Source organism: Anolis carolinensis, unplaced genomic scaffold (assembly GCF_035594765.1).
Source record: "Anolis carolinensis isolate JA03-04 unplaced genomic scaffold, rAnoCar3.1.pri scaffold_36, whole genome shotgun sequence".
Classification (NCBI taxonomy): domain Eukaryota; kingdom Metazoa; phylum Chordata; class Lepidosauria; order Squamata; family Dactyloidae; genus Anolis; species Anolis carolinensis.
Genome location: NW_026943845.1, coordinates 28,051 through 50,125, shown reverse-complemented (window position 1 = coordinate 50,125; position 22,075 = coordinate 28,051). Strand labels below are relative to the sequence as shown.

Genomic DNA, 22,075 nt, shown 5'->3' with positions numbered 1-22,075 from the left:
TGGATCATTGATGTCGCCATCCCAGGTGACAGTCGCATTGACGAAAAACAACAGGAAAAACTCAGCCGCTCTCAGGACCTCAAGATTGAACTTCAAAGACTCTGGCAGAAACCAGTGCAGGTGGTCCCGGTGGTGATGGGCACACTGGGTGCCGTGCCAAGAGATCTCAGCCGGCATTTGGAAACAATAGGCATTGACAAAATTACGATCTGCCAACTGCAAATGGCCACCCTACTGGGATCTGCACGCATCATCCGAAAATACATCACACAGTCCTAGACACTTGGGAAGTGTTCGACTTGGGATTTTGTGATACGAAATCCAGCATATCTATCTTGTTTGCTGTGTCATACAATATAATAATAATAATAATAATAATAATAATAATAATAATAATAATAATAATAAGTCTTCTGTCCTTGCTGCCAGGCCTCTAGATTGATGATGATGATGATGATAACAACAATGGTAGTAATAATCATCATCATAATATACTTCTGCCCTTGCTGCCAGGCCTCTTAATTACTAAACAACATCAACAACAACATTCTGTCCTTGCGGTCAAGCCTCTAAATTAATGATGATGATGATTATGACAATGACAGTAATGATAATAATTTCTGCTCTTTCTGCCAGACCTCTTAATTAGTAAATTAATAATAATAATAATAATAATAATAATAATAATAATAATATAATTATTCTGTTCTTGCAATCATGCCTCTAAATTAGATGATGAGGATGATAATATTTCTCTGACCTTGCTGCCAGACAATAATAATAATAATAATAATAATAATAATAATAATATGCTTCTGCCCTTGGTGCCAGGCCCCTTAACTGGTAAATAATAACAACAGCAACAACAATAATATGCCTCTGCCCTTGTTGTCAGGCATCTTATTTACATCATCATCATCATCATCATCATTTTACTTCTGCCCTTTCTGCCAAGCCTCTTAATTAGATAATAATAATAATAATAATAATAATAATAATAATAATAATAATAATCTGTTCTTGCAATCATGCCTCTCAATTAGATGAGGATGATAATATTCCTCTGACCTTGCTGCCAGACTATAATAATAATAATAATAATAATAATAATAACAACAATAATAATAATATGCTATAATATAATATAATATAATAATAAATAATAACAACAGCAACAACAACAATAATATGCCTCTGTCCTTGTTGTCAGGCATCTTATCATCATCATCATCATCATCATCATCATCTTCTTCTTCTTCTTCTTCTTCTTCTGCCCTTCTGCCAGGCCTCTTAATTAGATGATGATGGTAATAATAATAATAATAATAATAATAATAATAATAATAATGTGCCCCCTTGCATGTCTTACCCCTTGGTGGCATGCAAAGCCTATTTCCATGCATTTGGGGTTTGCAGGAGGCCTGCCTTCCTCTTTCTTTATTCTTCTCTTTCGAGACAAATGAAGACTCCCCTACAAATTGAACATGAAGCAATGGGGAGTGGGCTTGGATGCTGATGGGGAACCCGGGGGTCCGGAACCCTGCCGAGGCGCATACAGATGCCCTCTTCGCGCTCACCCATTCCTAATGCGCCCAGGAAGGCAGGAAGGAAGAGCAAGAAATGCCACAGGAATGAAATGCCCTCCTTTGCAATGCAAGAAATGCAACAGAAATGAACCGCCTTGCTTTGCAATGCAAGGAATGCGACAAAAGGAAATGCCTATCTTTGTGATGCAAGGAATGCAACAGGAATGAAACCTTCTTTGCAATGCAAGGAATGCAACAGAGATTGAATACCTTTCTTTGCGATGCAAGAAATGCAAACAGAAACTAAATGCCTTTCTTTGTAATGCGGGAAATGCACCAGAGCAGAGATTAAACTCCCTTATTTGTGATGCAAGAAATGCAACAGAAATAAGATGCCTTTCTTTGCAATGCAAAAATTGCAACAGGAATGAAAGACTGTTCTTTGCAATGAAATGTAAGAGAAAAGAAATGCCTTTCTTTGCAATTCAAGAAATGCAACAGAAACTAAAGGCCTTTCTTTGCAATGCATTGTTTTCACAGCACTGCTGTCTCTTTGAGAGAGAGAAAACAGCAAATAACAACAACAACTTACTCAAAACCTGCCAGTAGTTTCTATACCTGAGTGAAGATTCGAACCCATTTCTCCCAGAGTCTAACCAGAATAAATAATTATGATGATGATGATGTTCAGAAAAAACTTTGGCTTCTATATGTTGGGATTTAAATGTAATAATAATAATAATAATAATAATAATAATAATAATAATAATAATAATAGCAGCTTGCCCATTGCGTGCAATGGGTTTCTATACCTGAGTGAGGATTCGAACCCATGTCTCCCAGAATCTAGAGATAACAACAACAACAACAACAACCTTGTGGCTTGGGAAAAACTTTGATTTCTACATTTTGGGATATGAATAATAATAATAACAACAACAACAACAAAATTACGATCTGCCAACTGCAAAAGGCCACCCTACTGGGATCTGCTCGCATCATCCAAAAATATATCACACAGTCCTAGACACTTGGGAAGTGTTCAACTTGTGATTTTTGATACGAAATCCTGCATATCTATCTTGTTGGCTATGTCATAATAAAAGAATAATAATAATAATAATAATAATAATAATAATAATAATAATAATAATAGCTTGCTCAAAGCCAACCAGTGGGTTTCTCCACCTGTAAGGATTCGAACTCATGCCTCCCAAAGTCCAACCAGAATAAATATAATAATAGTTGCTCAAGAGCCTCCAATGGTGCAGCAGATTAAACCGCTGAGCTGCTGAACTTGCTGACTGAAAGGCCAGTGTTTTGAATCCGGGGAGTGGGGTGAGCTCCCACTGTTAGCCCCAGCTTCTGCCAACCTAGCAGTTCGAAAACATGCAAATGTAAGTAGATCAATAGGTACCGCTCCGGCGGGAAGGTAACAGCACTCCATGCAGTCATGACCTTGGAGTTGTCTACGGACATGCAAATGTGAGTAGATCAATAGGTACTGCTCTGGCACTCCATGCAGTCATGCCCATGGCCACATCTCTCTCACTCTCTCTCAGACTGGATGGCCATTGGGTCTCTTCTATGATCCTGTGATCACTGCCATGGCCCAGAGCCTCATTCACGAACTGTGGTACATCATGCATGCATGGTCACGTATTCCCCGCATACATGTGCCATGGCACCACCTATCCCATGCATTCCTCCTCAGGTATGAGATGGTGGGCTGGATGGCCATCTGTTGGGAGGGATTGGATGGTGTCTTCTTGCCTGGCAAAAGGGAGTTGGACAAGGTGACCTTTGGGGGCCCCTTCTACATTTAATGCATGAATATCTAAAATAGTATTGGGCTTCCTTCTTTGGATGATCATCTGCCAGGAGGGCTTGAATCGCATCTTCTTAGATGGCATAAAAGGGATCGGCTAGATGGCCTTTGGGGGTTCCATTCCATATTTAATATACAACTATCTATAATGATATACCGTATATACCGACCCAAATATAAGCCGAGGCACCTAATTTTACCACAAAAACTGGGAAAACTTACTGACTCGAGTATAAGACGAGGGTGGGAAATGCAGCAGCTACGGGTCAATTTCAAAAATAAAAATAGATATTAATAAAATTGCATTATTTGAGGTATCAGTAGGTTAAATGCTTTTGAATATTTATATAGAACTGTAATTTAAGATAATAATAAGACTTTAATAAGATAAGAGCAATTCTGAATACCTATATACAGTAGAGGTTCGCTTATCCAACGTAAACAGGCCGGCAGAACGTTGGATAAGCGAATATGTTGGATAATAAGGAGAGATTAAGGAAAAGCCTATTAAACATCAAATTAGGTTATTTTACAAATTAAGCACCAAAACATCATGTTATACCACAAATTTGTATACAACAGAAAAAGTAGTTTAATACTCAGTAATGCTATGTAGTAATTACTGTATTTACAAATTTAGCACCAAAATATCATGATGTATTGAAAACATTGACTACAAAAATACGTTGGATAATCCAGAACATTGGATAAGCGAATGTTGGATAAGTGAGATTCTACTGTATATTCTTCCTGACTTGCAAAGGCTTATTTTCCTTTTCAAAACATTACCTTGGTTAAGAGCGAGGGAGGCTTTGGAAAAGTAAACACTGATAAGAGAGGGTAAGAGGAGAGATAAATATGTCATATATTGCAAGCAATCCACTGCCGGGAGAGGCTTTTTCAGCTCATAAAAAGGGCTGAAAAACTCGGCTTATCTTCGAGTATATACGGTATCTATAATGACATATTATCCATACACTAAATGTGGGCACGCTTTCCTTGGAGGCTTTTAAAAGCAGGCTGGATGGCCATCTGTCGGGAGGGCTTCGATTGGGGTCAGTCTGGATGGCCTTTGGGGGCCCCTTCCAGCTCTGTGAGATTCTATGACTCTATAAAAGGGCCGCCAGCAGGATTTCCCCGCTCTGAATGCCAACGGAGCGTAATGTATGCGGATCAATGCTCCGCGCGCACCGCTATCGACGGGGCAATTGCAATGTGCAAAGAGGCCATCCGAATGCGTTCGGGGCCTCCCTGCATGCGGCGGCATGTGCCAAGCGTGGTTTCCTGTTTAATTGTGCGGTCTTTACTTTGAAAGCTCCAGAAACTTCATTGTTCTGGGGTGCAAACTAGGCCGCAATGGCTTGAGGGTGCCAGCCATAGACGGGGCCCGTTGACGTATTTTGCAAGTACCGTATATACTCGAGTATAAGCCGACCCGACTATAAGCCGAGGCACCTAATTTTACCACAAAAAACTGGGAAAACATTGACTCCAGTATAAGCCGAGATACCAATAAAATTAACGTATATACTCAAGTATAAGCCGACCCGACTATAAGCCGAGGCACCTAATTTTACCACAAAAAAACTGGGAAAACATTGACTCCAGTATAAGCCGAGATACCAATAAAATTACATTAATTGAGGCATCAGTCGTTGAAATGTTTTTGAATCTTTACATCAAACTGTAATTTAAGATAAGACTGTCCAACTCTGATCAAATCATTATTTTCATCTTCTTCAATGTAAATGTGCTTATGTATCCTTTTAATAATAGAGTGAAATAATAAATGTAATAATAGAGCAAAATAATAAATGTATTAATAATAATGAAAATAGAGTAAAATAAATGTAAAAGTAACAACAATAATAGAGTAAAATAATAAATGTAATAATAATAATTAAAAGAGTAAAATAATAAATGTAACAATACCAATAATACCAGAGAAAAATAATAAATATACCATATATACTTGAGTATAAGCGACCTGAATATAAGCCCACCAGGACCCTCACCCGAGTATAAGCCGAGGAGGGTTTTTTTTCAGTCCTAAAAAAGGGCTGAAAAACTAGGCTTATATTTGAGTATATACAGTATTTTGCAAAAGGCCCATTGAAGGCACCCTCGAAGCCCAATTACACTGGGATCCATTTAACAGAGCACTTCCCAAGGGGAATGCACTATCGGGTTTCTGGGAGTGTCCCTGGCCGTGTTCCAGAAGCATTCTCTCCTGATGTTTTGCCCACATCTATGGCAGGCATCCGCAGAGGTTGTGAGGCCTGTTGGAAACGAGGCAAGAGGGGTTTGTATAGATCTCTATGGAATGATGTCCAGGGCGGGAGAGAGAAAGATCTCTGTCTGTTGGAAGTACGTGTGAATGTTGCAATTAATCACCTTGATTAGCATTGAACACAACCTACAAACTGTCTCCAGACCAACTAAGGAAGCCCAACAGTTGCTCCGTTCAGCAAAGGGCCAGAAAAGGGATCCTCTCTCCTCTGCAGAAGTCTACCATAATGCCATGCAGCTGCGGACAAGTCTACAGACAAGTCTATAGTAATAATAATAATAATAATAATAATAATAATAATAATAATAATAATAATAATAATATGCCTCAAGTACCACCTCCCAGCAGCAAAGAACTGGTGGGATCACAAACCTGCAAAAGTATTGGAAAATGAGCACGCAAAGATACTGTGGGAATTCCAAATCCAGACTGACAAAGTTCTGGAACACAACACACCAGACCTCACAGTTGTGTAAGAGAAAAAGGTTTGGATCATTGATGTCGCCATCCCAGGTGACAGTCGCATTGACGAAAAACAACAGGAAAAACTCAGCCGCTATCAGGACCTCAAGACTGAACTTCAAAGACTCTGGCAGGAACCAGTACAGGTGGTCCCGGTGGTGATCGGCGCATTGGGTGCCGTGCCAAAAGATCTCAGCTGGCATTTGGAAACAACAGACATTGACAAAATCACGATCTGCCAACTGCAAAAGGCCACCCGACTGGGATCTGCGCGCATCATCCGAAAATACATCACACAGTCCTAGACACTTGGGAAGTGTTCGACTTGTGATTTTGTGATACGAAATCCAGCATGTCTATCTTGTTTGCTGTGTCATAATAATAATAATAATAATAATAATAATAATAATAATACATCACACAGTCCTAGATACTTGGGAAGTGTTCGACTTGTGATTTTGTGATATGAAATCCACCATATCTGTTTGCTGTGTCATAATAAAATAATAATAATAATAATCCTGTAATAATACTGTATTCACATAATGATTTTGTGAAATGAAATCCAGCATATCTATCTTGTTTGCTGTGTCATATAATAATAATAATAATGTTCAGGGTGTCGACGCACCCTTTGAGCAGCTTGGCTTTGGGGGATGGAGGCCAATGCCTGCAAAATACCTTCAAGTAAGTTTTTCACATCCAATTAATTCTATCGTAAGCTATTTCTTAGGGCTGCCGGCCTGGATAGCAAGCAAGCAAGCTGTTCCTGCCCAAGCTCAACTGGTTTTGCATTGGGTTCCTTTACGGTTTCAATAGTGCGGACGTATCAAAAAACCCATCTGAGCCAAAATGGCCTCCCGAATTCACGGCAAGTGATCAACCCTATATACTCCAGCCATTTCACATCTGTGCAATAAAAGTATAAATATTTCGACCTATGCATGTTTCTATCGTTCTGGAAAAGGTCCCACTTTGGTCCCTTTCCCCCAAAGACTAGACAGACCTTCCAATAGGTTAGGAAAGTGCCCTTTGGGGACTATAACTCCCCAAATCCTTCACCAAGGCTCTGTATTCAGGCCCCAAAGGAAATCCTACAGAAAATCCTAAATCACTGGGTCCAGTGCAAGGCAACGAGGACTCCGTTCCCCTTTCTCCAACTTAGTCATAGAATTAGAAGGGCCCCCAAAGGTCATCTAGTCCAGCTCAGGATCTCCAAGCATCCCCAAATGTGTCGGACTACAGTTCCCATCTCCTGATATTGACACTCCCATCTCCGAGGGATTATTATTATTATATTCATTTATATCCTGTCATAGAATCATAGAATAGTAGAGTTGAAAGAGACCTCATGGGCCATCTAGTCCAACCCCCCGCTAAGAAGCAGGAAAATCTCATTCAAAGCACCCCCGACAGATGGCCATCCAGCCTCTGCTTAAAAGCCTCCAAAGAAGGAGCCTCCACCACAGTCCTTCTCCTACTAATGAAGCTATTGCCTCTGAAGGATTATTATTATTATTATTATTATTATTATTATTATTATTATTATTATTATTATTATTATTATTATATTCATGTATATCCTACCCTTTTAATAAGAAGATTCTAACCTCCAAAGGATGATGATGATTTTTAATATTATATTCATACCCTTCTCTGAATAATGAGACTCTCACCTCCGAAGGATGATGATGATTTATTTATTTACCATATTTATATCCCGCCTTTCTCTACCCCAAGGGGGACTCTATTATTATTATTATTATTATTATTATTATTATTATTATTATTATTATTATTATTATTATAATATTCATGTATATCCTAGCCTTTTCCTAATAATAATATTCTCACCTTTGAAGGATGGTGATGATGATGATTTATTTACTTACCATATTTATATCCCGCCTTTCTCTACCCCAAGGGGGACTCTATTATTATTATTATTATTATTATTATTATTATTATTATTATTATTATTTTCATGTATATCCTAGCCTTTTCCTAATAATAATATTCTCACCTTTGAAGAACGACGACGATTTATTTACCATATTTATATCCCACCTTTCTCTACCCCAAGGGGGCTCAATAATAATAATAATAATAATGTAATAATAATCATATTCATGTATATCCTACCCTTCTCCTAATACTAAGACTCTCACCTCCGAAGGATTATTATTATTATTATTATTATTATTATTATTATTATATTAATAATTTTCATTATTATTATCTTCATTCACATCATCCCCAGCACATTTGATGGGATAAGCCAGTTTTAATAATGATGATGATGATGATTATTATATTCATTCCCATCATCCCCAGCACATTTGAGGGGATAGGCCAGTTTTAATAATGATGATGATGATGATGATGATGACTATATTCATGTATATCCTACCCTTCTCCTAATACTAAGACTCTCATCTCCGAAGGATGATGATGATGATATTATTATTATATTAATAATTTTCATTATTATTCTTATCTTCATTCCCATCATCCCCAGCACATTTGAGGGGATAGGCCAGTTTTAATAATGATGATGATGATGATGGAGAGGTGGGTAAGAAATAAATAATAATAATAATAATAATAATAATTTTATTATGACAGCAAACAAGATAGAGATGCTGGATTTCGTATCACAAAATCACAAGTCGAACACTTCCCAAGTGTCTAGGACTGTGTGATGTATTATTATTATTATTATTATTATTATTATTATTATTATTATTATTGTATGACACAGCAAACAAGATAGACATGCTGGATTTCGTATCACAAAATCACAAGTCGAACACTTCCCAAGTGTCTAGGACTGTGTGATGTATTTTCGGATGATGCGTGCAGATCCCAGTACGGTGGCCTTTTGCAGTTGACAGATTGTGATTTTGTCAATAATAATTTGTCAATAATAATAATAATAATAATAATAATTATTATTATTATTATCATCGATCTGTAGGGATCCTCTTGCAACTGCAACGGGCACTTTGCCACTGAAGCCAAAGCCATGTCCTTGTTCTGGAAGTCCATCTCAATGGATTTAGGTTGGACTATAATTTCCATAGGGTTCCCTATGGATTGTGGCCCTTGGGCCCCTTTTTGCAGAAGAAAGGCCGCTCCTGGAAGCCCAGGACTGAGCTGGAAACTCCTGAAGCTGGTTGGGAGTCATGGCAAAATACATGCAAATGCATGCAAATCAAAATGTAAATATATGCAAATTAAACACAGTGGTTAACCTTTAAAGAATTTCTCCACCTTTCCAAGGGGCCACCACCCCATTGCAAAGGGACCCTCTGCAACCCAAAGGCCCAGGTGAGAACGAGAGACAATAATAATAATAATAATAATAATAATAGACCTACAATATCCCCTTTTTCAACTCATCAAGGCCATTACTTGGGGAAAGGGTTTATTTAAAATACTATTTCCTGTTCTAAATTAACCCTCTCCCCAAATAATGTCCTTTCTCAGATGAAAAAGGGGTTATTATATGCTTATTATTATTATCATCATCATCATCATCATCATTATTATTGTATGACACAGCAAACAAGATATATATGCTGGATTTTGTATCACAAAATCACAAGTCAAACACTTCCCAAATGTCTAGGACTGTGTGATGTATTATTATTATTATTATTATTATTATTATTATTATTATTTGACACAGCAAACAAGATAGACATGCTGGATTTTGTATCACAAAATCACAAGTCGAACACTTCCCAAGTGTCTAGGACTGTGTGATGTATTATTATTATTATTATTATTATTATTATTATTATTATTATTGTATGACACAGCAAACAAGATAGACATGCTGGATTTCGTATCACAAAATCACAAGTCGAACACTTCCCAAGTGTCTAGGACTGTGTGATGTATTTTCGGATGATGCGTGCAGATCCCAGTACGGTGGCCTTTTGCAGTTGACAGATTGTGATTTTGTCAATAATAATTTGTCAATAATAATAATAATAATAATAATAATAATTATTATTATTATCATCGATCTGTAGGGATCCTCTTGCAACTGCAACGGGCACTTTGCCACTGAAGCCAAAGCCATGTCCTTGTTCTGGAAGTCCATCTCAATGGATTTAGGTTGGACTATAATTTCCATAGGGTTCCCTATGGATTGTGGCCCTTGGGCCCCTTTTTGCAGAAGAAAGGCCGCTCCTGGAAGCCCAGGACTGAGCTGGAAACTCCTGAAGCTGGTTGGGAGTCATGGCAAAATACATGCAAATGCATGCAAATCAAAATGTAAATATATGCAAATTAAACACAGTGGTTAACCTTTAAAGAATTTCTCCACCTTTCCAAGGGGCCACCACCCCATTGCAAAGGGACCCTCTGCAACCCAAAGGCCCAGGTGAGAACGAGAGACAATAATAATAATAATAATAATAATAATAGACCTACAATATCCCCTTTTTCAACTCATCAAGGCCATTACTTGGGGAAAGGGTTTATTTAAAATACTATTTCCTGTTCTAAATTAACCCTCTCCCCAAATAATGTCCTTTCTCAGATGAAAAAGGGGTTATTATATGCTTATTATCATCATCATCATCATCATTATTATTGTATGACACAGCAAACAAGATATATATGCTGGATTTTGTATCACAAAATCACAAGTCAAACACTTCCCAAATGTCTAGGACTGTGTGATGTATTATTATTATTATTATTATTATTATTATTATTATTTGACACAGCAAACAAGATAGACATGCTGGATTTTGTATCACAAAATCACAAGTCGAACACTTCCCAAGTGTCTAGGACTGTGTGATGTATTATTATTATTATTATTATTATTATTATTATTATTATTATTGTATGACACAGCAAACAAGATAGACATGCTGGATTTCGTATCACAAAATCACAAGTCGAACACTTCCCAAGTGTCTAGGACTGTGTGATGTATTTTCGGATGATGCGTGCAGATCCCAGTACGGTGGCCTTTTGCAGTTGACAGATTGTGATTTTGTCAATAATAATTTGTCAATAATAATAATAATAATAATAATAATAATTATTATTATTATCATCGATCTGTAGGGATCCTCTTGCAACTGCAACGGGCACTTTGCCACTGAAGCCAAAGCCATGTCCTTGTTCTGGAAGTCCATCTCAATGGATTTAGGTTGGACTATAATTTCCATAGGGTTCCCTATGGATTGTGGCCCTTGGGCCCCTTTTTGCAGAAGAAAGGCCGCTCCTGGAAGCCCAGGACTGAGCTGGAAACTCCTGAAGCTGGTTGGGAGTCATGGCAAAATACATGCAAATGCATGCAAATCAAAATGTAAATATATGCAAATTAAACACAGTGGTTAACCTTTAAAGAATTTCTCCACCTTTCCAAGGGGCCACCACCCCATTGCAAAGGGACCCTCTGCAACCCAAAGGCCCAGGTGAGAACGAGAGACAATAATAATAATAATAATAATAATAATAGACCTACAATATCCCCTTTTTCAACTCATCAAGGCCATTACTTGGGGAAAGGGTTTATTTAAAATACTATTTCCTGTTCTAAATTAACCCTCTCCCCAAATAATGTCCTTTCTCAGATGAAAAAGGGGTTATTATATGCTTATTATCATCATCATCATCATCATTATTATTGTATGACACAGCAAACAAGATATATATGCTGGATTTTGTATCACAAAATCACAAGTCAAACACTTCCCAAATGTCTAGGACTGTGTGATGTATTATTATTATTATTATTATTATTATTATTATTATTTGACACAGCAAACAAGATAGACATGCTGGATTTTGTATCACAAAATCACAAGTCGAACACTTCCCAAGTGTCTAGGACTGTGTGATGTATTATTATTATTATTATTATTATTATTATTATTATTATTATTATTATTATTGTATGACACAGCAAACAAGATAGACATGCTGGATTTCGTATCACAAAATCACAAGTCGAACACTTCCCAAGTGTCTAGGACTGTGTGATGTATTTTCGGATGATGCGTGCAGATCCCAGTACGGTGGCCTTTTGCAGTTGACAGATTGTGATTTTGTCAATAATAATTTGTCAATAATAATAATAATAATAATAATAATTATTATTATTATTATCATCGATCTGTAGGGATCCTCTTGCAACTGCAACGGGCACTTTGCCACTGAAGCCAAAGCCATGTCCTTGTTCTGGAAGTCCATCTCAATGGATTTAGGTTGGACTATAATTTCCATAGGGTTCCCTATGGATTGTGGCCCTTGGGCCCCTTTTTGCAGAAGAAAGGCCGCTCCTGGAAGCCCAGGACTGAGCTGGAAACTCCTGAAGCTGGTTGGGAGTCATGGCAAAATACATGCAAATGCATGCAAATCAAAATGTAAATATATGCAAATTAAACACAGTGGTTAACCTTTAAAGAATTTCTCCACCTTTCCAAGGGGCCACCACCCCATTGCAAAGGGACCCTCTGCAACCCAAAGGCCCAGGTGAGAACGAGAGACAATAATAATAATAATAATAATAATAGACCTACAATATCCCCTTTTTCAACTCATCAAGGCCATTACTTGGGGAAAGGGTTTATTTAAAATACTATTTCCTGTTCTAAATTAACCCTCTCCCCAAATAATGTCCTTTCTCAGATGAAAAAGGGGTTATTATATGCTTATTATTATTATCATCATCATCATCATCATCATTATTATTGTATGACACAGCAAACAAGATATATATGCTGGATTTTGTATCACAAAATCACAAGTCAAACACTTCCCAAGTGTCTAGGACTGTGTGATGTATTATTATTATTATTATTATTATTATTATTATTTGACACAGCAAACAAGATAGACATGCTGGATTTCGTATCACAAAATCACAAGTCAAACACTTCCCAAGTATCTAGGACTGTGTGATGTATTATTATTATTATTATTATTATTATTATTATTATTATTATTATTATCTCAAGGTGGAAAATGCATATTATTATTATTATATGCTTAAGGTGGAAGAATATCATCATCATCATCATCATCATCATCATCATCGGCATCTCAAGGTGGAATAATGCTTATTATTATTATTATTATTATTATTATTATATGCTTAAGGTGGAAGAATATCATCATCATCATCGTCATCATCTTATGGTGGAATAATGCACATTATTATTATTTTCTTGAGGTGGGAGAATGCATATTATTATTATATGCTTAAGGTGGAAGAATGTGTATTATTATTATTCTCTCAAGGTGGAATAATGTATATTAGTATTATTATATGCTTAAGGTGGAAGAATATCATCATCGTCGTCGTCGTCGTCATCTTAAGGTGGAATAATGCACATTATTATTATTGTTATCTTGAGATGGGAGAATGCATATTATTATTATTATTATTATATGCTCAAGGTGGAAGAATGTGTAGTATTATTATTATTATCATCAACGTCATCGTCTTAAGGTGGAATAATGCACACTATTACTACTACTATTCCCACTTTCCTCTGAGAGGAACTCCCTGCCAATGAAAACTCCCCAGCTGCTCCCTGCAAGTAGAAAACTAGCATAAAACTATGACTTTCCCCATTATTTCACTCTCTGTGCTTGGAATGGAGCAAGCGAGAGGGCGCCCTCCCCGTCTACACATGTCACCTAAAGCAGTTCAGTTCCACTGCTCAGGGGAAATGGGACGGGAGATGGGCCTGGAAGGGTTGTCTGACTTACTTACTTTTTCATTCTTTCCTCCTTTCTTTCTTTCCCTTCCTCCTTCTATCTCTCTCCCCTTCCTTCTTTCCCTCTCTGAACCTTCCTTCCTCCCTCCCTCTTTCTCTCTCTTCTTCCTTCCTTCCCTTTTCGCTCTTTCTTTTCCCCCCTTTCCTTCTCTCTCTCTGTATCTCCCTTCCTTCCTTCCTTTTCTAATCTAGTTCTTTCTCTCTCTCTCTCTCCCCTTCTTTCCCTTCCTTCTGTCCCTTTCCCCTCTCTCCTTCTTTCTCTCCTTCCTTCCTTCCTTCCTCTCCCCTTTCCTTTCTCTCTTCCCTTCCTTCCTTCCTTCCTTCCTTCCTTCCTTCCTTCCTTCCTTCCTTCCTTCCTTCCTTCCTTCCTTCCTTCCTTCCTTGATTCCGTCCCTTCTCTCTCTCTCTCTTTCCTGTCTCCTTCCCTCTCTCTTCCCTCTCTCCCCTTTCCTTCTTTCTTCCCTTCTCTCTCCTTCCTTCCTCTCTCCTTTCCTTGCTTTCTTTTTCTTTTTCTTTTCCCTTCCTTCCTTCCTTCCTTCCTTCCTTCCTTCCTTCCTTCCTTCCTTCCTTCCTTCCTTCCTTCCTTGATTCTGTCCCTTCTCTCTCTCTCTCTCATTCCCTTCTCCCATCTCCTTTCTCTTTTTCCTCTTCCTTCCTTCCTCTCCCCTTTCCTTCCTTCCCTCCTCTCTCCCTTCCTTCCTTGATTCCTTCCCTTTTCTCTTTTCTTCTCCTGCTCTCTCTTCTTTCTTCCTCCCTCCCTTCCCTCTCTCCTTCCTTCTTTCCTCTACCCTTTCCTTGCTTTCTTTCTCTCTTTTCCCTTCTTTTCTTCCTTCCCTCCTCGCTTTTTTCTCCTCTCCTGCTCTCTTCCCTCTTCCTTCCTCTCCCCTTCTCACTCTCTTTCCTTCCTTACTTCCCTTCTGTTTCCTCTCACCTTCTATCTCTCTCTGTATCTCCTTTCTCTAGTTATCTATCTCTCTCATTCCTTCTTTCCCTCTGTTTCTCCCTCCTTTCTTGCTTTCTTGTCCTACCTTTCTTCCTGCAATTAATTCTTTCTCCCCTTTTTTCTTTCTCTCTTCTCTCTCTTCCTTCTTTCCTCTTTCCCTTGATCTTTCCTTCTCTCTCTCTCTCTCTCTGTCCTTCCTTTACCCTTCCTTCCTTCCTTCCTTCCTTCCAATCCATTGTCATCCAATTCTTTTTCTCTCCCCTTTCCTTCTTTCTCTCACTTCTCTTTTGCCTTTCCTTCTTTCCTTTCTCTCCCTCTCTCATTCTTTCCTTCCTCTTTTCTGTCCTTTCCCCTTCCTTTCTTCTTCCTTCCTTCCCAATTCTATTTTTATCTCTTTTCTCTCTCTCTATTCCTATCTCTCTCTCTATCCTACTCTTTCTCTTCTAATCCAACTCGAAGCCTTCTCTCTCTTTCTTTCTTTCCTTCTCCCTTTCCTCCTTTCCTTCCTCTCTCCTTCCTCTCCCTTCTTTCCTTCTAATAAAATTTTATTTTCCTCTTTCTTTTTCCTCTCTCTCTCCCTCTTCCTTCCTTTCATTCACCCTCTTTTTTCTCAGACCTTCCAACCCAAAAAGGGTCTCCTTCCAAATCCCTATATCTTTTTATATCCTCCTTTTAAAAGCCCCCCCCCCCCCCAATAAAACAATATACAAACCCAATGAGAGAAGAAGTTTGGCCAAGTTCAGCAAAATCCCCAAAACAGCCTGGAAATCCCTTGTCCTTTTTTGGGGTGTATGTGTCTCTCTGTGTTAAATTATTATCATTATTATTACTATATTTATCCAGCCCCCCCCACCCCAAATGTGAGGCCTGGGGGTCCACTTTCTTCTGATCCTATGACACCCCCCACCCCAAATCCTTCTGTGTGGAATCGTAAGTGAAAAATGGGGTGCCCCCAATTTGGGGAGAGGGAGAAAGGGGCAAGTCGCCAGCCTAATGGTTCCAGATGAGAAACACCCCCTCCCAGAAAAAGAGAAAAGCCCCCCATTTATCCCCAAATGTCTGGGTAACACCCCCCCCCCCATATCCTCCCTCTGCCCTACAATCAGTGGGAATATTAGTCTAGAATATTATGGGGACTTTAAGAGACACATTTCTGACCCTAAAAAGGAAGGAAGGGAGGAAAGAAAGAAAAAGAAAGAAGGAAAGAAGGAAGGAGTGATAGAAAGGATATAAAGAAAGAAGGAAGGAAGGGAAGGAAAGAAAGGAGGGAGGAAAGAAGGAAGGAAGGGATGGAGGGAGAGAAAAAGGAAGGGAGGAAAGAAAGAAAGAAAGAAAGAAAGAGGGAAGGAAGGAGAGAGAGAGAGCTAATGTAAAGAAAGAAGGAAGGAAGGGAAGGGAAGAAAGGAGGGAGGAAAGAAGGAAGGAAGGGATGGAGGGAGAGAAAAAGGAAGGGAGGAAAGAAAGAAAGAAAGAAAGAAAGAAAGAGGGAAGGAAGGAGAGAGAGAGAGCTAATGTAAAGAAAGAAGGAAGGAAGGGAAGGGAAGAAAGGAGGGAGGAAAGAAGGAAGGAAGGGATGGAGGGAGAGAAAAAGGAAGGGAGGAAAGAAAGAAAGAAAGAAAGAAAGAGGGAAGGAAGGAGAGAGAGAGAGCTAATGTAAAGAAAGAAGGAAGGAAGGGAAGGGAAGAAAGGAGGGAGGAAAGAAGGAAGGAAGGGATGGAGGGAGAGAAAAAGGAAGGGAGGAAAGAAAGAAGAAAGAAAGAAAGAAAGAGGGAAGGAAGGAGAGAGAGAGAGCTAATGTAAAGAAAGAAGGAAGGAAGGGAAGGGAAGAAAGGAGGAGGAAAGAAGGAAGGAAGGGATGGAGGGAGAGAAAAAGGAAGGGAGGAAAGAAAGAAAGAAAGAAAGAAAGAAAGAAAGAAAGAAAGAAAGAGGGAAGGAAGGAGAGAGAGAGAGCTAATGTAAAGAAAGAAGGAAGGAAGGAAAGAAGGAGGGAGGAAAGAAGGAAGGAAGGGATGGAGAAAGGGAGGGAGAAAGGAAGGAAGGGAGGAAAGAAGGAAAGGAGGAGGGAAGGAAGGTAAGGAGGGAGGAAAGAAAGAAAGAAAAAGAGAAGGAAAGATAGAGAGGATTATAAGAAAGAAGGAAGTAAGGAAAAAGGAGGGAGAAAGAAAGAAGGGAAGGAAGGGAGGGAGGGAAGGAGAGAGAGGATATAAAGAAAGAAGGAAGGAAGAGAAGGAAAGAAGGAAGGGAAGGAAGGAGGGAGGGAGGAAAGAAAGAAGGGAAGAAAAAAGAAAGAAGAAAAGGAGGGGAGGAAAGAAGAAGAAAAGAAAGAAGGAAGGAAGAAGAAGGAAGGAAAGGAGGGAGGGAGGAAAGAAAGAAGGAAAGAAAAAAGAAAGAAGAAAAGGAGGGGAGGAAAGAAGAGAAAGAAAGAAGGAAGGGAAGAAAGAAGGAAGGAAAGGAGGGAGGGAGGAAAGAAAAAGGAAGGAAAGAAGGGAAAGGAAGGGGGCGTCTCTTTTGGGGTCGGGCGCCCCTAAGATCTGCTTCCCCCCCCCCCATTTCCGCCCTTCTTCGGGGTCTCCCCTCCTCGGTCCCCGCACAACAACCCTGCGAGGCAGGACCGCGGATATTGGGGGAAGGGGGGCTGAGGCGCCCCTTTATTGGCTCGTGATGCGGCCAGGACTGGAACCCAGAGCCCAGGTTTCCCCTCAAGACAGCCCTTCCTTCCTTCCTTCCTTCCTTCCTTCCTTCCTTCCTTCCTTCCTTCCTTCCTTCCTTCCTTCCTTCCTTCCTTCCTTCCTTCCTTCCTTCCTTCCGCTTCTCTTGGGGGGGGGGGGGTGTATGTGTTTGCCATGCGAGGCGCGTCCCTCTCTCTCTATTCCTCTCTCTCTCTCTCTCCCTCCTTCCTTCCTTCTCCTCCTTCTTCGGCGGCGGCGGCGGCAGTTTAGCGCTGATGGATCCGCGCACTTGTCTCTTAATCTCCGGAGCCCCGGATCGATACGCTATTTCCCTTTGTTGCCAGAAAGTTCGATCCGCTGCCCTGGAATTAGGTTCCCTGCCTTAATCTAAACGGAAACCGGCGCCCAGTTAGCGAGAGAGAGAGAGAGAGAGAGGGAGGGAGAGGGAGGAAAGAATGAAAGAAAGGGGGAACGCGGAAGAGAGCGAGAGGGAGGGATGGAGAGAGGAAGGGAGAAGAGGAAAGTGAAGGAGGGAGGGAGGGAAAGAAAGAGGGGAGGAAAGAAGGAAAGAAGGAAGGGAAAGCCAGAAAGGAAGAAGGGAGAGAGGGAAGGAGAAAAGGAAAGAGAAAGTGAAGGAGAGGAAGGAGAAAAGGAAAGAGAAAGTGAAGGAGAGGAAGGAAGAAGGAAGAGAAGAGGGAAGGAGGAAAGGAAGGAGAGTGGAAGGAGGAAGGAGGGAGGGAAGGGAAGGAAAGAAGGAAGGAAAGCAAAAGGAAGAAAATGGGAGAGAGGGAAGAAGGAAGATAGGAAGAAGGGAGGGAGAAAAGGAAAGAGAGGCAGAAAGGAGGGAGAGGGAAGGAGGAGAGGAAAGAAAAAATGAAGCAGAGGGAGGAGAGGGAGGAAAGGATAGAAGGAAGGGAAAGGGGAGAAAGAAGGGAAGGAAGAAGGAAGAGAGGAGGGAAGGAGAAAAAAGAAAGAGTGGAAGGAGGAATGAGGGAGGGAAAGAAGGCAAAAGGGAGAAAAGGGGGGAGGGAAGAAGGGAGGAAAGGCAGAAAGGAAGGATGGACGGGAGGAGGAAAGAGAAGAAGGCAGATGGGTGGGAAGACGAGAAGAAAGAACGAGGGAAGGGGAGGAAAGAAGGAAGGGAAGGAAAAGGGAGAAAGGAGGGAGAGAGGGGTAGAAGGAAGGAAGAAAAGGAGGGAGGGAGGGAGGAGAAAGTGAAGAAGAGGCAGAGAAGGAAGGAAGAAAGGAAGGCAAGAGAGAAGGAGAAAAGGAGAGAGAGAGTGAAGGAGAGGAAGAAGGAAGAAAGTAAAAGAGGGAGTGGGGAAGTAATGAAGGAGGGAGGGGAGGATAAAAGGAAGGGAAGAAGGAAAAGAAAGGAAGGAAGGAAGGAAGGGAGGAAGGAAGGAGGACAGGACCCCTGCCCCGGTGGGTTTCCACTCCTTCTGGGACCCCCCAGAGCCCCCCCTCCCCCCCTCAGGACCCAACTTCCGCCTCTTCCCTCCCCCTCCCCCCCCCTCCCCAAAATAACTTTCCCCAAGAAAAGAAAAGAAGATAAAAGAAGAGAAGCCAAAGGGGGGAACTCACCGAGCGGCGCCAGTCTGGGAGGGGCCAGGCCGGAAGAGGAAGAGGAAGAGAGCCCGCGTGGGTGCCGGGAAGGAAGGAAGGAAGGAGGAAGAGAGGAAGAGAGAGAGAGAGAGAGAGAGAGAGAGAGAGAGAGAGAGATGGGGGCACGAGGAAGGGAGGGAGGGAGGAAACAAGGAAGGTTAGAAAAAGGGGGAAAGGAAGGATAGAGAGAGAGAAGGAAAGAAGGAAAGAAAAAGAGACAGAAAGAAGGAAGGAAGTGAGAAGGAAGGCGAGAAAGGATAAAGGGAAGGAAGGAAGGAAGAGAGAAGGGACGGAGGGAAGGAAAGAGAGATAGAGAAAGGGAGGGAGAGAAGGAAGGAAAGAGAAAGAGAACAGAAAGAAGGAAGGAAGGAGAGAAAGGACGGAGGGAAGGAAGAAGGAAGGAGAGATAGAAAAAAGGGAGGGAAAGAAGGAAGGAGAAAGAGAAAAAGAAAGAACGAAGAAGACAGCAAAGAAGGAGAGAGGGAAGGAAGGAAGGGGATGAAACAAGGAAGGAAGGACAGAAGAAGGGAAGGAAGGAAGAAAGGCAAGCGAGAAAAGGCGGGAAGGAAGGAAGGAAAGAAGGAAGGAAGGAAGGGGAGGAAAGGAGGGCGAGAGGGCGGGGGCGTGCTGCCGGTGTGTTGTCCAGCGGGAGGAAGAAGAAGAAGAAGGGAATGAATCAGGGAGCGGAGGAGGAGGAGGAGAAGGCGGTCGGGCGGGCGGCGGGGGCGAGCGATGCACGGAGGGAGCCCGGAGGAAGGAGGGAAGGGGGAAGGCGCGGGCGGAGGAGGGCGGGCGGCGAGGCTCCCTTCTCCTCCTCCTCCTCTTGCTGCTGCTGCTGCTGCTTCTCCTCCTCCTCCGCGTCCTTCTCTCCTTCCTTCCTTCCTTCCTTCCCTCCTTCTCCGCAGCCCAGGAGCCCTTCTCTCTCTCCTTCCTTCCCGGCCGCCCTCCTCTCCTCTCCTCTCCTCTCCTCTCCTCCTTCTCTCCTCCTCCTGCTCCTGCTTTTCCTCCTCCTTCTCCTTCTTCCTCCTTCTTCCTTCTCCGGGAAAATATATGTGCGCTGCTCGTCCAGCACCAGCCGCGGATCGATGGAATATAATTTTCCTCAAACTCGGAAAATAAAGTTCATAGCTGATCAAATTTGAAAACAGATGTCGAATCGCGACTCTAAATAAGATTCGATCCTCCTGAATGGACTGTGGATAATATTTGGCCGGGCACTTGATGAAAATGACTGATTTCATTTAGGCGGAGGGAGAAGCAGGGGGCGGGCGGGGGGGGGGGGGGAGAGGGGAGGGGGCTCGGGGGAGGGGAGGGGGGGCAACCTGTTCGCCCAAAGTGGGGCCAGGCGAGGGCGGAGACCCCCCTCCCCCTCCCCTCAAATGGAGGACGGATGGCTTCGAGGGCCAGGCAGTGGGAGGGGGCTGCACGGACCCCCTGCGCGCACATCAGAACTCTTTCCTTACAGACATATATTATATTGGGGGCATTAAGGGAAAACCTCGGCCCTCCCACCCCCAAAAACACCCAAGTGGGGTCTCCCACGCGGGAGCAGAAAACACGCGTGTCGCATTCCCACGCGCCACTCCAAACGCGTGTCTCCCTAGCAACAGGAAATTCACACCTCCGAACACGGAAAAACTCTTTCCCCGTAGAAACACGCGTGGGGAAGGGCTGTTTTCCCTCGCACAAGCTAAACACGTGTCCCACCTGCTCCAGAATATAGAGTGAGTGGGAGGAAAAGTCCACGTCCAGTAGTAGTGACCGCTTCCACCCAGAAACACGCGTGTCCCCACGCACGTACTGAAAACACGTGTCCCACTAATTCCGGGATACTCAGAAGTAATCATTCCATCCAACGTAGAAACACGCGTGTCTATGGGTCCCCACACACGTACTGCAAACACGTGTCCCACTCACTCCAGGACACTCAAAAGTAATCATTCCATCCAACGTAGAAACACGCGTGTCTGCGGGTCCCCACGCACGTACTGAAAACACGTGTCCCACTTACTACAGGACACCGAAAGGTAACCATTCCATCCAAAGTAGACACATAGCAGACACATCCATCCAAAGACACGCATAGAACTCCAAAACACGCGTGTCTGTGGGACCCCACGCACGTGCTGAAAACACGTGTCCCACTTACTCCAGGACACCTAAAGGTAACCATTCCATCCAAAGTAGACACATCAATCCAAAGACACACATAGAACTCCAAAACACGCGTGTCTGTGGGAACCCCCACGCACACGCTAAACACGTGTCCCACAAAGTGGTGCCCAAAGCCGGAATTCCCTATGCGTTCTGCAGAGGAAGAACCTCTGAGCATGTGCAGAGTACATAGCCTATGACTCTAGGACTGGGTCTGTCTGGGACACTTAGCACCCCATTGAAGAGCCTCTGAACATGTGCAGAGCGCTTTCAGGATATTTAGGAAACACGAGTGGGATATTCAACATCCCATAATTTCTCCTTTAGGGCAGTGCTTTCAGGATAGTTAGGAAACACGAGTGGGATATTCAACATCCTTTAGGGATGTTCGTTTCAAAGAAAAGCTTTAAAAGTCGATTTTGGAGAGGATCCGTGTTTTCCGTGGGTGCGTAGACACGCGTGACGCCCCCCACGCGTGTCAAGGAGAGGGATGTTGAGGCATTTCTCTGCTTTTTCGGCCTATAGGGAGTGCGTTGGGGCCAAGGGGAGCCCTGGGTGAGCCCCCCACGCGCATTCGCGCGTGGGGGGCTCACCCAGGGCTCCCCTTGGCCCCAACGCACTCCCTATAGGCGCCCATGGGAGAGACACGTCCCCCACATCCCTCCCCTTGACACGCGTGGGACCTTGACACGCGTGTCCGCGCTCCCACGAGAGACACGCGCCCCCCTCCCGCGCTGCTCACCGGCGAGTCCGTTCCCTGCCTCCCCTTCCCCTCTCTCTCTTTCTCTCTCTCTTTCTCTCTCTCTGCCTCTTTCCCCCCATTCCCTGCTTGCAATAACAATTA

At 42.2% G+C, this 22,075-nt stretch overlaps 1 protein-coding gene across 2 annotated transcripts in view; it reads right to left on the bottom strand.

Moving 5' to 3' along the window:
- erfl (ETS repressor factor like) overlaps positions 1-22,075 on the bottom strand; it is a 79,872-nt gene that overhangs the window by 56,272 nt on the left and 1,525 nt on the right. Inside the window, exon 1 of one of the 2 annotated variants that reach the window (XM_062966846.1) lies at positions 19,057-19,187. The exons of the other annotated variant lie outside the window; for it this stretch is intronic. The gene's annotated coding sequence lies outside the window, so the exon portion shown is untranslated. Of the gene's footprint in view, positions 1-19,056; positions 19,188-22,075 lie in introns of those variants that run through there. 2 annotated transcript variants of the gene reach the window in all.